This window comes from Tupaia chinensis, unplaced genomic scaffold (assembly GCF_000334495.1).
Source record: "Tupaia chinensis unplaced genomic scaffold, TupChi_1.0 Scaffold140102_1, whole genome shotgun sequence".
Lineage (NCBI taxonomy): Eukaryota > Metazoa > Chordata > Mammalia > Scandentia > Tupaiidae > Tupaia > Tupaia belangeri.
The window spans coordinates 294,997-310,184 of record NW_006199981.1 but is presented as its reverse complement, the minus strand read 5'-3'; positions in this window follow the sequence as shown (position 1 = coordinate 310,184).

Sequence of the window (15,188 nt, the reverse complement as noted above, 5' to 3'; positions counted from 1 at the left end):
GGTCTGCTTTCCCATGTATGAGCCAGGGGAGACCTTGGAACTGGAGGCATAGGAGAAGTGATGACTTGGCTATTTTCCTGCTTAGGATGCTGAATAGATGATCCTCATTGCCACTACCTTTTACTCCACCTTTAAAAGAATGAAGGCACCACAACCAAAAGCCCTGAAAATGTTCGCCTTTAAAAGACCTGAACGAAGTTTTTGCTAGGCTCCAGGTGGTCACAAACTCCCTCCACCTGCCCTTCAATGTTTTGTAGGCCTGAACTTCACCACACTGCATTTTAGCCATGGTGCTGAAGCTGGTTCACTTCCTTGGGCATGTTCACAGACTCTCTGCTGAGAAACCCCAGCACCAAGAAGGCTAGCAGGCCAGCAGCCCTAACATCTATCTCTAGTTACCAGTAGTCTCAAAGACCTCTTGCCAAATGTCCCTCATCAACCTCAAGACTGTTGGAGCTCTTAGACAAATTGGAGAGCTGACTTCAAAGGGATCAGACAAGTGGGGAAATATTGCTCTTGTCTCCCATAGGTGATATCCTACCCCCCAGTGGAGAAATTCCCACTTCCTTCTTTATAACCACCAAAGAGGCTGTCCAAATCAGGGTTGATGAGAAAACTCAAATACCAAAGTAGAAAGAATGAAGGCACCACAACCAAAAGCCCTGTAAATGTTCTCCTTGTCACCCAGTATATGTTCCTGTAGGACTCATGGGAAGAAAAGAAAAGGAACTAAGAAGAGACTCAATTAAATTAAAGTCTTTGAAGGCAAAGCATAAAGCCACATGAGCACCATCTGGTAAATTACTCATCATCAACTTCTGCTTATTCTAGGCTCTGACATTGACCATCTTCATTCAGATTCTCTACCATTATTGCTGCCACTCAGTCAAAGGGAGGTTAAATCATTGAGACTTTCTATAGAACCATGCTTCTTTTGGAATGATCTGATTGGTGTGGCTCTGATAGGTAGCCACCCATGAATTCAGGGTGTGTTCTTAGGACACTTGTTTTCTGTGTTTTTTGGCACACATCTGTGTTGACTTTCTTCCCCTACCTGAGTGCATGGGGCATGAGGATGGATGTCCACTTACTTTTTTATCTTGGCCACTGCCTCCTCACTTAACTCTTAACTTCATGTGTTAAACTCAAGAAATTAGGGGCCAGTCACCAAGCTGCCCATTTCAGTTCGTTCACTTTCCTTGTTGAGAAGATAGTTTTCAAATGACATATGATCCACACGAATTTCCTCTCCTGATTTCTGTATTGATATTAATAGCCAAACAAAGTTACAAAACAGCTTCTTTAAACATGGGAGAGGGGAACCTAAAATGGATTATATGCCAATTCAAGACTGTTGGACAGGACTATAACTGACTAGTTCTGTTTCGAGGGTGGGATAGACAAATTCTAATTCTCTTTGCTATGCCACCCTCTGACTTATATACAGGATCACTTTTAGCTGCTTTAAAAAGAAAAAAAAATACATCACGTTTTTCAGTTAAACTAGGTTATATATTAATAGTTCCTTTACATCTCTTTTGAAATTATTTTCATTTTTTTGGGTACATGAATTCAGTTATATCATCTAATACTTAGGCTTGTAAATACTAGAGGCTCTCCTTCCATTTGTCTATTGAATTTTTCATCTTTATGGATTTCCCGATTGTGATTCTTGTCTTTATGAATATATATGTTTTTCATTTTCAAAAGCCAAAAATCAGTGAAATTGTATTAAAACAACTGGATTACTTTGAATTTCCAAACAGCAAGACTAGGGGAAAATGGCCTAAACAAGGCTTTAGGCCTGCTGTTTCTGCACTAGGGTTTGAGTGAGAAAAGGAGGTTTTCGGTTTGGCTCTGTTCTCCCATGGATGAAAGAGGGAGGATTTTTTTTTTACATTGATGTTCCAGCCAAACTGAACAGAAGTCTAAGTTTGTATGCACTGTGCTCTACAAACAGAGATGATGTGATTGGTACACTGTGCTCACTCATGAAAGACTGGCCACCCAGATCCACTCACCCACTTGGTGAGCTGGAAGATGAGAATCACTCACCAGACAAGACACAGAGACTATCTCCAAAGAGGTTTACAGTGCTTGATGGGGATGAAGAGTGAGGAAGAAATAAAGAAGGAGCACGAGGGAGAAAACCCATCTGTGCTGGGAAGTGGACAGCTCCCAGGGTCACGAACTCTGTGGTCAAAAAAAAAAAAGAGTCGTGTGGCAGTTTCAGCTCTTGTTCATTGAGCAGCCAGCCTGGGCCTGGCATCTAAACTGACACAGGGTTTATATTCTTTGTTCTATAGCTTTTCTATGCCACAGGCAATATTGTTGTTCTTGGAAAGTTATTTTTTTAAATTACCTTACTCTGAGAAAGGGATTTTTTGAAGGATTCTGTCATATATCTTTGAAAAAAGAAAATCAGTAATACATATATTTTTATGTATATTTGATGGCACTTAAAAAAAAAAGCTTCACTCTGTCCTTTGGGTAGTTTCTGAGGTAATTGTCCAGGTTGAGAAATAATGTGTGATGCTAGAGTCTCTTTTTGTCCATACTTTACATCTAAATACATATAGGCATATGTAACAAGATGTATATGACTTGTACTTTAGGAGAAAATATGTATACCACCCACATGATACTGATACTACACAAACAACCTAACTTTGACCTTCAACTAGTTTCTAAATGTTTGTTGCTTAAGACACAGCAGTGATGTGGCCTTGCACCCTTCTCTCTCCCTTAATATCAGGCAAGGCACAAAGACCCAGCACCTTCCCAGCCCTGTACCAGCACTACACTTCAGGAGACTCTTTCCAAGACAACCTAGTAACTATTCATGTATGGCCCCCACATAGCCCTGGAAAAACAAGTGGCTGACTACTAATTATTCCGTGTGCCCAGGTGAGAAGGCACTGGGCCAAAGGGGTAGTTTCCATGTTTAACACACTGTAGGAGGGTGCTAAAGCAACAGATCAAACCCCAAAGCTGAATAAGCCATTTAGCATATGCAACTTCTTAGAAAAGGAAGTTTCTACCCCTTATGTTTTTATAGGCAGATTTATCCTCACTCCTGATCTCTTTAAAAAAAATCTTTGAAAGAAGTTTTTAAAAAGTAAAAAAAAAAAAAAATTAAAAAGAGATGAAAGCATCACGTTATGCAACCAAAGACTACATTGTATCTGCTAACATACCAAAATCTTTAAAGGCAGAGAGGGAGCAAGCATTATTGCCTCTTTGGTAAGCTATCCAAAGGCAGACTAAAGGACTTTGATGGTGACTGACTTATGTGGGTTTTTTTCCCCCACAATATACATGTTTAGAAAAGTTGAAGATAATTTGGAGGAAATAGGATTATGGGTCCTTCACTAAGTGATTTTATAAGCATAACTAGCTTTCTTTTTCTCTAGTAGTTGCTGAGTAAATTTTCAAAGCTCCATCATTGCATGGTTGGAAATGGAGCTGGTTTTGGCCACTGTGTTTGCTAGTGCCCATGTTTGCTTATCTTAAGATGTAAAGCTCTGCTGAGAAAGAGAGAATACAAAGGAATAGATTTTGCACTAGAAGGACAGCAGGCAGAAATTTTGATTTCTGCCCACTTCAGACAGCACAAAAGATTCTCTGCAGTTTAAGGCAGAAGGTTGAAAATATATTGTAAATGAATACTTGTATCCATGTTTCAAAACTGAATTATATATAGAGATAGATACAATGTGTTCTAATAGCTTTACCTTTCTCTGCACCTTTATATTTGGTTCCAGGTTATATTTGATGCCATGTACTTGTGAGAGAAGCTGCAGTTACATTTTGGAAAGTCTCTCAGAATGGATAAGACACCTAGGTTGACCTTATAACTAAGTGATTTCTGCCCCTACTGGGCCTGATTCATAAGCCTTACAAAAGGGCAGAGGGAGGAAAGTGTAGAGTACATGATGTATTGCACTTTACTAACCCAAGACAATTGAATGTGGAAAAGGTGGCGAAGGCTCATTGGAAATGCCTGGTATTTACCAGAGAGAAGGCTCAGACTTGGGGCCAAAAGCCCACCCAAATGATTGGCCAGTGGCCCCTGATGGGACCTGGGCCCTTGAGAGAAAGAAGGGTGTTCCTGAGTCTTCACCGTACTCGTGAGAGGACAGTTTCCTGCACTTGGGAACCTGGAGCAAGTGCTCCATTTTTTATACAAACTTACTCACCTGCAATTGAGGTGCTTCTGCTACTGGGTGTCTTTGTGTTCTATTTCTGGTTTTGGATATGTTCTATAAATATTTTGAAAAATGAAAATATGTTTTTTTTTCTCTGTTAAAACTTGCCAGTGTACTAGAAGTTACAGCTGTTGGTACAGGTCCATCTCTACCCACAGGTAGAGGTGTTTTCTTCCATTAAAAGTTTGACATTGGGATCTGTTGCCCTGGGCCTCCTAAACATGAACCAGTTCTAGGTGAAAGCAGAAGAAACCCACATTAGTCACTCTTTAGACACTTCAGCTGGGGTAACACCATTTTGTGTTCTCACACTTCTCAAAAGAGTGGTAGATATTTGAATTTAGCTGATGAAATTTAGAGTGAAAATTGTCTTTGATTAAGCTTTGATTCATCCCCAATTTTATTTGTCCAAAAAGAAGGTAATATGCATTCAAGGGGTGCTGATTCCCTTCCTTGACCCACTTATCCCTTAGTCTCTTATGAAGCTGAAAAAAGCTATGGAATGAATGACTCTTGCAGCCTGAAACAGTTCCCACATAAGCTACTTAACTAGACTGTCACGTAACTACAGATTCCATTGGCCACCAAAGACAGGGAACAAACACATATTCATACACCAAAAGAAAGACAATTCTGAAATGTTATTGTTTCTCTGCTGATTCCTTCACAGTTTGTGACCCTGTATTATGCACAATAGATAGACCAGGCTTGCGGACTCTTACAACCTTAGCCCTTAGTGATAACTATCCCACAGTGAATTGCCTATGGGATTGTCCTATAATACAAGACACTTGTATGTTGAGAGCAGCCACTATCAGGATGACCCAACCCAAGCAAAAATAAAAAAAAGAAGAAGAAGAAGAAGAAAAGAAGAAGGAGAAGAAGAAAATAAAAAGAAAAAAGAGTCCCTCATCACCACCCAGTGATACCTTTCTGCTTTCCCCTACACTGGAACATTTGTTAGGGAGTGCCTCAAACATGACATTCTTGTGCTGTCCTTGAGATTAATCTGTTAGCAGGAGAGAGCAGACTGTGTAACTAGAGATAACAATTAATTTTTGAAGTTGAGGGAAAGACGAAAGAAACAAAGAGAAAAAGCATAATGCAGATTAAAAAAATAAATTAAGTTTGCTTGAAATTTCTTTCTATGGGGCTTCAGTTTTCAAAGTGGTACTTGGCTTCCATTGGGCAGCAGGACCAGCCCCAAGCACTAGTGTTCTGTTCTCTTTTTGTAATCTTGGAATCTTTGTTGCTCTAAATACAATTAAAAAATGGCAGAAACTTGTTTGTTGGAATATATGTGTGACTCTGGTTTTGTGTCTGCCTCTGCTCTCAGAAATGTCATCCATTGTGTAAAATATTGGCTTGCTGTTCTGCCATCTAAAACTTGGCCACAGCCCCTGTTGTGGCTGCAAGATCAAGCTATTGTTAACAAAAATTTTGTTAACAAAAACACTGGAGGAAAGCTGCTAATGTCCTCTTATCACTGTTGTTAATTTGTTAAAACATAAAACAATCAGAATTTCAGATGAATGTCATCAGAGTTCTTTTAATAAGCTCTTTTTATTGGCTGGTTTAGTCAAGAAGAGAGTTGGTATCATGCCCAGTGGGCTTTTATGAGTCAAGAGTTGGGATCATGCCCAGTGGGCTTTTATGATACTTTTATTTTCATGTTTTGTTTTTTTTTTTTAAAAAAACCTTTGTACAGGGTTTATAATTTGTCTTGTGTTGGCCTTACCAAAAGTTGACCGGGGACTACCAAAATTATGAAGGATGTGGACTAGAAAGCACAGATAAACACTGATGGTCCATCACAACCTCATGAAAAATCTCTAACTTGTTAGCCTGGGAAAGCCACACAAAGCCAAGCTACTCACCCTCCCATCCTTTTGTGGGAGCATAAAATGGTGGCATCACGGCCCAGTTCCAATAAAGCTCCAGATAAGTAATAGGCATGTTCGCATTCTCACTGTTTTTTGGAAGTCATACCATCCTAGACCACCCAAGTAAAATATGAAACCAACATTTTAGATTCTTCAGTTCAAGCAAGGCCCTTTCCTGTCACATTTCAATGTTAATACTTATGAGATCTCGAAATGAATTTCTGGGCTTGAGACATAGGCTACCAATTAGATGTGACAGGTATCTTAAGGAATAATGAGAAAACTTTCTATGGCTCAGTGTCCTTACCTGTAATAGGTGTTGACACAGTGCCTTCCATTTGGACAGGGTTGGGGATTTAGTGAGAACATATGTAACACAGTTGGTGGGCTATTTGTTCTGGCTTTGCTCCCAGTAAAAATGCCAGAACCCCTGAGAGAGATTTTACTTTGAGCCATGTTTATCATTGACCCCCTCAGAGTGGATGGATTTCTCAATTTTTTACTGAGATCAATGTTTTATGGAGAGGAGAGAAAAATGAAATTTGAAGGATATGGATTTGTGTGTGTACCTAAGTAAAAGTCAGATAATATGTATGTTTGTGGGTTGTGTAAGCCAGAGCCTGCCTCCATAGGAACTCTCTGACCACCATTGCTTAGGTCCTCTTCTCTTGCATCTACAGAGAATGACCTTACAGCCACCCTATTTGGCTTTACTCAACTCCTGCCTAAAGAGGCAAGTTGGTTGGTATCCACCATAGATTTTCTAAGGAATAGCAGAGAGATCAGGGGACCATAAGAAACATAGTGGACTTAAAAGAGGATGGACACAGAAGTCCTGTAAGGGACCTGCTCATGTTCATGTAGTTAAGTAAACAGCTGGGATTATGGCTTGTTGATTCACTATGTAATACTGGGCATCCCTCTGTACTTTTCTGGACCTCAAATGTTCTCATTTGTGAAATGAATGTGCGTTGCAAGGTGTGGAGTAAGACTAGATGAGTTGGGAAGTCCCTTCCAATGTGGACAACATGGTTATTACAAACTATAGCAACACTTTTCTTAATCGTAATAAGGAAAACAAAAGGGTCTTTTACTATCTAAGTGTAGAGATAGAATCTCCACATTTGTGCTTAACACACACTTATAGAACTGGGAGTCAGGGGGTCAAAACAACAGTTGAGTCCCATGTAATAGGTCCTGTCAATTCTTCATGAGTAGAAAAGGGCTCAAAACTGAAGCAATTTGTTTACCATTGAGATTATCTTATAAATGGCAGAGATAAATAGGAGTTAAGTCCGAGTCCATGCACTGTCTTTCATTGTGAGTTGTTAGGGATTTCAACTTATCACACCTACCCCAATTCCTTCCCATATCCTTCCCTCAAAGAGATTGGGCTAACTTCTGATTTATAATTGCTACTTTTAAAGCTAGGAGACCTCTCAGTCATTATCTAGCCCAAGCATCTCATTCTTCACATGAAGTCAGGCCCCAGAACTTGTTGAATGTCATTGTGAATATTCCACCATTTGTGTTCACCTATTGTGAATATTGCCTACTTTGAATGTTACCTACTGTGAACACTGCCACCCTGTGGCAAGGGACCAGTCCTAGAATATGCAGTTCATTGCCCCTTCATATGCTGCCTGCAAATAGTTTGCAAGGTAGCAAGGCACCTGAAAACCTACATCATCCCCTTGCATGCTGGTTTGGAGCCCTGGTGAGAAAACATTTACCTCTTATCTGGATCCCACACATACAGCCCAAGAATCTCTTCACCTACTTCACCTGCCACCTATTACCAGTTTTCTTCATGCCATTACAGAAAAGGGGTAAGGAAGGCAACAAGTGTTGAGGGACCTTAAATAGGTACTGCAGAAGAAATGAGAAATGTTTTAAAAGACACTGAGGTGTGAGAACTTGATTTTCTTAATTAGGTGCACATAATTCAGATCTTCAGATTATCCTACCACAATTGTTTTCAGGCCATAACCTCCTCTCCTCACTCAGCTTCTTTCCCAGGGGACTTGAAGTAAATAGAAGGCCATTAAGGGAAACGGTCTGCATGCCAACCAGCAAGACTTCACACTGAACAAACTGTATAAAGCCAGACACCATGCAAACAGTCCTTTCCACACCCCAATAATAGCACTTCAAATCTCAGACCAGGAAACAGGCCAGCAGAGCTTGCAGATGCTGTGAGAGGCACATTGTCTACCACCTGGTCAATGACACTTGCCTTCAAAGGAACCATATCCTTTCGATTGTGTACACACAATGGTGGTAAATGTTAGAGTTGAACTAACCTTGTGGGAAAATCTTCACATTGCCTCCAAAGACTGTAAGGACCCCTTACAGGGCACATTATTCAATTCTCTCCTCATCCACTTAATCTCTTGTTTATTCAATAATTATTTGTGCAAATATTCTGTGCCCTGTACAGGAACAAGACAGATACCATCTCTGCCCTAATGGAATTTCTAGTTTAATGGGATAGACAAAGACACAGAAAATGCAATGTAATATAATGGGTGGTTTGGTGAGGGAAGCTGAGGATTCTGTTGGGTTACAAAGGAAGTTCACCAACTTTAAGCTTGGCTTAAGAAAGGCGTCCCTTGGGAATCAGCAGTTAGCATAATGGCTATGTCGCTGGACTCCCACATAGTCGTCCTGGACCCGGGGGCTTCCTGTGGGGGTGATTTCTCACTTTCTGTCTCTCTGTCTCTCTCTGTCTGTCTGGCGAGCACACGCACCCTATAGCCAAAAACCTCTTCAAAAAAAGAAAAGAAAAGAAAGGCTTCCCTGAGAAGTCTACATTGTGACCCAAGTTGAATGAATATGGGGATGAGGATGGTGAAAGGGGCATTCTTCCTCAGGCAAGATGCAACAATCTAATCTCATCAGGGAAACTGCAAATAGCTTAGTTTATCCTGAGGTAAAAGTTTAAAGGAAGAGTATTTTGTGAGAGATGAGAATAGAGAAAGAGACAACCAAAGCCAACAAGGGCAATGTATCACAATAAATAGTTTGACCTTTATTCTAAGTATAAAGAGTAGCTATAAAGTTATTTCCAGCATTTCAATTCAGAATACTGTCAGATGCAAGATCTCATCTGAACCTCCTAACATCCTGAAGAGACAGAGAAGTCAGGGATCAAGTCCATTTTGCAGGGAAGAAAATCGAGGCTCATCAATTTGACATGGTTTGCCAAAAGACTACCTCTGAATAATTGATAACCCTAACTCTCAACAAGATTGCCCAAATCTCCTGATTTCTGTTCTCATCTGCTCACATTACAGCAATCTATCAAAGACCTCAGAACTAGCAGTACAATTCTCAGAATGTGTTCAAGTGTCTCTGTGAGAGCATGCATTACCTACACCTTATTTGCATCCCACTCACCACCTTCTGAGGTGACCGTCACTGGAACAAGGGTCCAAAATCGAAAATAGAGGACTGAGTAAGTGTTGGAGAAGAGTATGAGCTAGGGTCAATTGTGAAAAAGCCTCATCTGTTGGGACGAGCAGTTAGTGTAATGGTCATGTCGCTGAACTCCCATGTAGCTGACTGCGGTTCGAGTCCCAGACCCGGTGGCTTAAACTCATGCCGGGCGCGTGTGCATGCGTGCCCAAGATCACGAGAGGAGAATGGAGAAGAAGGGATTGCGGTGTGGCCATCCTCCCTGGGGGGTGATTTCTCACTTTCTATCTCTCTGTCTTCTTGGTGAGCCTATAGCAAAACGTCTCAAAAAAAAAAAAAAAGCCTCATCTGTCCTGCTAAAAAGTATAATGTCTTCTATAGACCAGTCATTCTCAGTTGCCACTTCTGAAAGACGGGGGACACATGAGTGACACACTCTCAAGGGAGCCATCAGGGCTATAGGCAGTTCTTATCACACAGCTATCATTCAGCTCATTTCTCTTCCACTCAAGAAAGCAAAAATGATTGCAAGTGAAACTTACAGTATTGGAAGGAAAAAAACTGAATTTTCTGTAGTATATTTTTAAGAAAATTTTCCACAAAATTCAATATTTAAAATATTATCAAAAACTTACTTGCCACATTTCACAATTGATTACAGAACAATTGAGATAACTAAGCAGTTTTGAACAAAACTGTAACATAATTTGGGGAGATGGAAGCTATGCTGAAATTTGTGTGAGAATATAAGAGAGGTTGAAGCAGACTGATTCAAAGGCAGAATAAACAACAATAATTAAATGTATTATGCACTTACTTAGTGCCAAAACATGCTAACATTAAGCGCTTTACACTATGTGTTATATAATCCTCACATCAATCCTTGAACATATTTACCATCATTATATAAATAAAAAACCAGATTCTCTTTACAAGCCAAATGTTGTATAGTGATTGAATGTTTAAAAAAAAAGAATAATTAAAATAAAATTTAAAAATAAAGAAATTGAGGCTCTGACCCAACATTATTTCTGACCTATAACAAAGGTTATTTCTAAGTAATGAAGCTTAAACTCAGACTCAAGATATTTATTGCCAAATCCTACAATTTTGATCAGTATATACTTTTTTCTGAAAAGTTGGTTGATTTTCTCTAAGTCTTTGCAAAGAGGCCCAAGGAACTCAAAAGCAGGCAGCATTACAAACAGGAATAAAGAGTTGTGGAATGGAACTGTCTTCACATCTACCTGCTTCAGGAATGATAGTTATATCTGGAGTACACGAGCAGTTGCCTTCCCCAAACTTCAGAGGAATTTTGCTGGAAGAACAATCTTCTCTAGCTATGCCCTAGCCCAAGTGTCTTACTGCAGCTCTTGCTCCCCCTTCCTACCTCTGTTAGAGACATCTGGGGTACAGCAGCACATCAAGTGCCCAAATAACCTATGAGCATATTTGTTTGTAAGTGCAGGCAGGAAGAAAGAGCATTGGACCAGGAGTCAGAATACCAGCTTCTGCCCCAGCTTCAGGTAAACATAAGGAGGTCCCTTCCCCTTTCTGGGCCTTGGTCTCCCCATCTATAGAGCAAGAGAGAGAAGAACTAGATTTGTTTCTTTCAATTCTAACATGCTTTCTTAGACTCTGTGAAATTGTTGGCTAAAACTGAAATTTGGTCAGTCTGAGAATTCCTGATTTATTTCATTCCAATGCCTGTAATCTTACATCTACATTTTAGAATACTAGTATTTTAGAAAAGACCAATGATGGAGTTTCTTGTATTTTCAAATGTCCAGCCATTAGCATCCTGTGTACACAACCAGTAACTTATAACTCTCTGTTCCACAGGTGTTATAGCTTCCACCTTATAACACACCATCTTGCCTGCCATTCAGACACACCTGCTGATCTTGGTGGGAATATATTTATGCTAATGCTCCCTGGGATGTTATATATCTGTATTATCTTGACATAGGCCAAAGACCCTGCCAGACAAGTCTCTCATCCAGAATAAAAGCAAGCAACTGTAGCTGCTTGAGGAATCCCTGTGGTGGAAATAGTATGAACTTAACAGGAACCATAGCATAGACAGTGTCATTAGATAAACATTAATGGGTAAAAGACTAGACCAACTGCTTCCCTTTGGCAATAAGGCAGTACATCTCATGAGCTTCTGTTCATTTGGTTTCTATTCATAGGAAATGCCCTCCATTTATGCCTAAACAGTTCCTTTCTACTCATTAAGACTCAACTCAAAACCACCCTTCATGTTTTTTCCCTGATTCCCCTAACTGGAAATGAGCTCTCTGTCCTTTAAATTTCAAATCTCCCTTCCACTAGTTTGGCTTGTGCTTAGTCTTAATAGCAACCATTGTCACCTAAATAATGCTTTATAGGTTATAGAATTTTGGTATCTACTATGTCATTGAAGACTCACACAGAAACCTTATAAGGAAGACAGAGTAAGAATTATATCTTGATTTAATGTAAGACAGGAAGTAAGCATTATTTCAGAATTTTGCTGGAGACTTTTATTTCTAGCATTGTGTCTTACTAGATACCCTGAATGAACTTCCCAAGGAAAACAATAAAATTCTAAGTGAAATACCAAAATATATTTAAAAAAATTAAACTATTATATTAGGTCATTGGGAAAGTTAACATATTTTCTATGCAAAAATGTGTCATGACTTTCCCAGTGACTCATTAGTATGATAGTAAGGAATCCACAAAGACATATGGAAAAAACATCCACAAAGACATTTTACATTCACTGAAAGTGAGTGTCAAAACCAGATTCTTCCTTGAGAATTTTACCATATTCTGGGAGATTCTGAATTTTTATCTTGATGACTATAAAGGGTGAGAGAAGTAGAAGATAATTATTGAGCCTTCCCAAGATGACAAGTTCTATAGGAGACTTCCAAATAAAGTTTATACCTTAAAGGTATATACACTCGATGTAGTGGTAAATAAGAATTAAATCAGTTTTACAGAAGGGGATAGCTCTCACTGGGAGAAGGAAAAACTGCTATACAGAGGCAATTGGAGGGAGAAAATTACTTAGGTAAGAGGAGGAAGATACAAACGATTATCACACTAGGCCTTTCTGATTTGCAGTTTATTGACAGTTCACTCCAGAAACTAGGGTGCTAGATAGGTCAGAAACAAAGAAAGGTATGGAGCCCACATGCTCCCAAGGTATTGCAGAGGGGAAGTATCTATACTACTAAAAAGAAGTCTAGCAACCTATCAACCTGTGAGAGGCAAAGACCTTTTCACCTTCAGGGTCTGCTCACCTCGATCTCCCTGCACGAAATGTAGCAATGTTTCAGATTATGGCTGAGATAAGGGAAGAGGCTCTGGGATTCCTTTAGAATATTGGTAGGAGGCACATAACAAATTTCAGTGTTTTCTCCCTCATCAGTGTTAGAGCCTTGTGCCAAGACTACTGCAACTTAACGCTCTTGCCTTTAAACGGAGTTATTGACACTGATAAAAAGGCATGGTATTCTTGTTTTGAGGATCAAGAAGAGCTAGGGTGGGACCAGCAATTAATGTAATGGCTATGTCACTGGACTCCCATGTAGTCAACCACGGTTTGAGTCCTGGACCCGGTGGCTTAAACTCATGCCAGGCGCATGTGTGCAAGTGCCCAAGATTCCGAGAGAAGAATGGAGGAGAAGGGATTGCAGCATGGCCATCCCCCCGGGGGGTGATTTCTCACTTTTTCTCTGTCTCTCTCTGTCTTTCTGGATAGTGCAAGCACCCTATAACAAAAACCTCTCCAAAAAAAAAAAAAAAAAAAAAGAGCTAAGGTCAACTCTTGAATTTCCATTCATAAATGCAATGATAAAGTTTTAAAGAGAGGGAAGGAAGGAAGAGTTGGGAGCACAGCTTGGAGGGTCTTTTGAAGGAGCAAGGTGAGAAGCAACAAAGGGCATAGAAAGTCCTCCCACACATAACCAAGTTTTTTGGTTAGGCTAGCACTAGGGAGGGAAGATTGCGGGGAGCAGAAGACCAGTTTTTCTGCCATCTCATTATACCATCAGACAGACAGGAACCCTACAACCTACCTTCTTCCAAAATTACCTCTATGACTCATTCTTTGGGACTCTTCTTCACAGGGCAAGATATGCCCAAATGGCAACTTAATTCGGTTGATGCCAAGCTCTCATTGATTTTATTTCTCCTGTCTCTCACTTTTCTCTCATTCTATCTCTATCTCTCTATGCTTTCCTTTCTTTGTTCCCTTCTTTTTTACTTATGCCTTTTGTCTTTCTCGTTACCTGTTTCTTCTCTTTTCATTGTTTCTGTCCATATTTTCTTTCTCTGTCTCTCCCTTTCTCTTGCTTTTTCTTCTTTTAATATTCTTGTTTCCCTCCATTTCTCCTGCCTCATCTCCCTCTTCTCTTTTTTTTGCGCTCTCTCTCCAATCTCAGTATCTTTCTCTCTGTGTCCTTTTTCTTAATTGTAATCTCTGAATTCTCCCAGGTCTTATTTCTTTACGTTCTGTTCAGTCTTGCTCAGTGCCTTTACAAATTACCCACAGAATGCACTCAGCTTTGAGATACTATTACAAAGACCAATATTTACCTCAAATAATTATCAAACTTTGCCTAAAATATTCTAATTCAACAAATATGTATAGAGGAACTTCTATATCACAGATTATGCTTGATATCGTTATTCATAATTTCATTGACTCCTCAAAACAACCTTGCAAAGAAAGAAAGGACTATTCTAATTTTATAAACAAGAAAACTGAACTGAGATGTGAATTTTAGGGAGAAAAGGGGTATCATTAAAATTATGGGCCAGTAGGTGGTGTAGTGGCTAAGGCTCTAGACTCCCCTGTTATTAACCTCGGTTTAAGTCCCAGATCCAGCAGATTGAATCTCTTGTTGGGCATGTGTGCATGGATGCCCAAAGTCCCAAGAGGAGAATGGAGGAGAAGGTATTGTGGCATGGCCATTCTCTCTGGGGAGGGGATGATTTCTTGCTTTCTGTCTCTCTCTCTTTGGTGAGTGTGTGTGGCCTAAAGCAAATATCCCTCTTAAAGAAAGGAAGAAAGAAAGAAAAAAAGAAAGAAAGAAAGAAAGAAAGAAAGAAAGAAAGAAAGAAAGAAAGAAAGAAAGGGAAAGAAAGAAAGAAAGAAAGAAAAGAGGGCTAATCTTTACTACAAAGGAGAAAAATATTAACATTTTTGGTCCCTCTAGCTAACACATCCTGAAAACAAGTTGTACTTCTCAGGCCTGGGGGCTGAAATGGAATCCAGTCTCCATTATGCTATGCCTCCCACTTCTCCCAAGCCTCTTTTATTGGTAATTGAATCTGATATCTGGTGGGCCAGAAATGAGACATGGGCATTGGTGCAGCCCTCAAGTTTTGGTGTTCTGTCCTCTCACCACATACTTGTCCAGTGTGTAAGCTTAGCCTCCTACTTTGTTATGCTACCTCATGCAACAAAAGGCCTGGGTCTGTTAACATGTGGTCAGAGCCACTTCTCGCTTCAGCCTTCCTTTTCTGAAAGCAGAGTCCACTCCTATACTTCCTACTCCTCCCATCTGTTACCCACAGCCAGGTGTGTTGTCTACCAAGCAAGTGACAGAATGACCAAAAGTTCTTCTCTGTCATGTCCTTCTCTGCCTAGGCTGCCTACATCTACTAGACCCTTTAACTACTG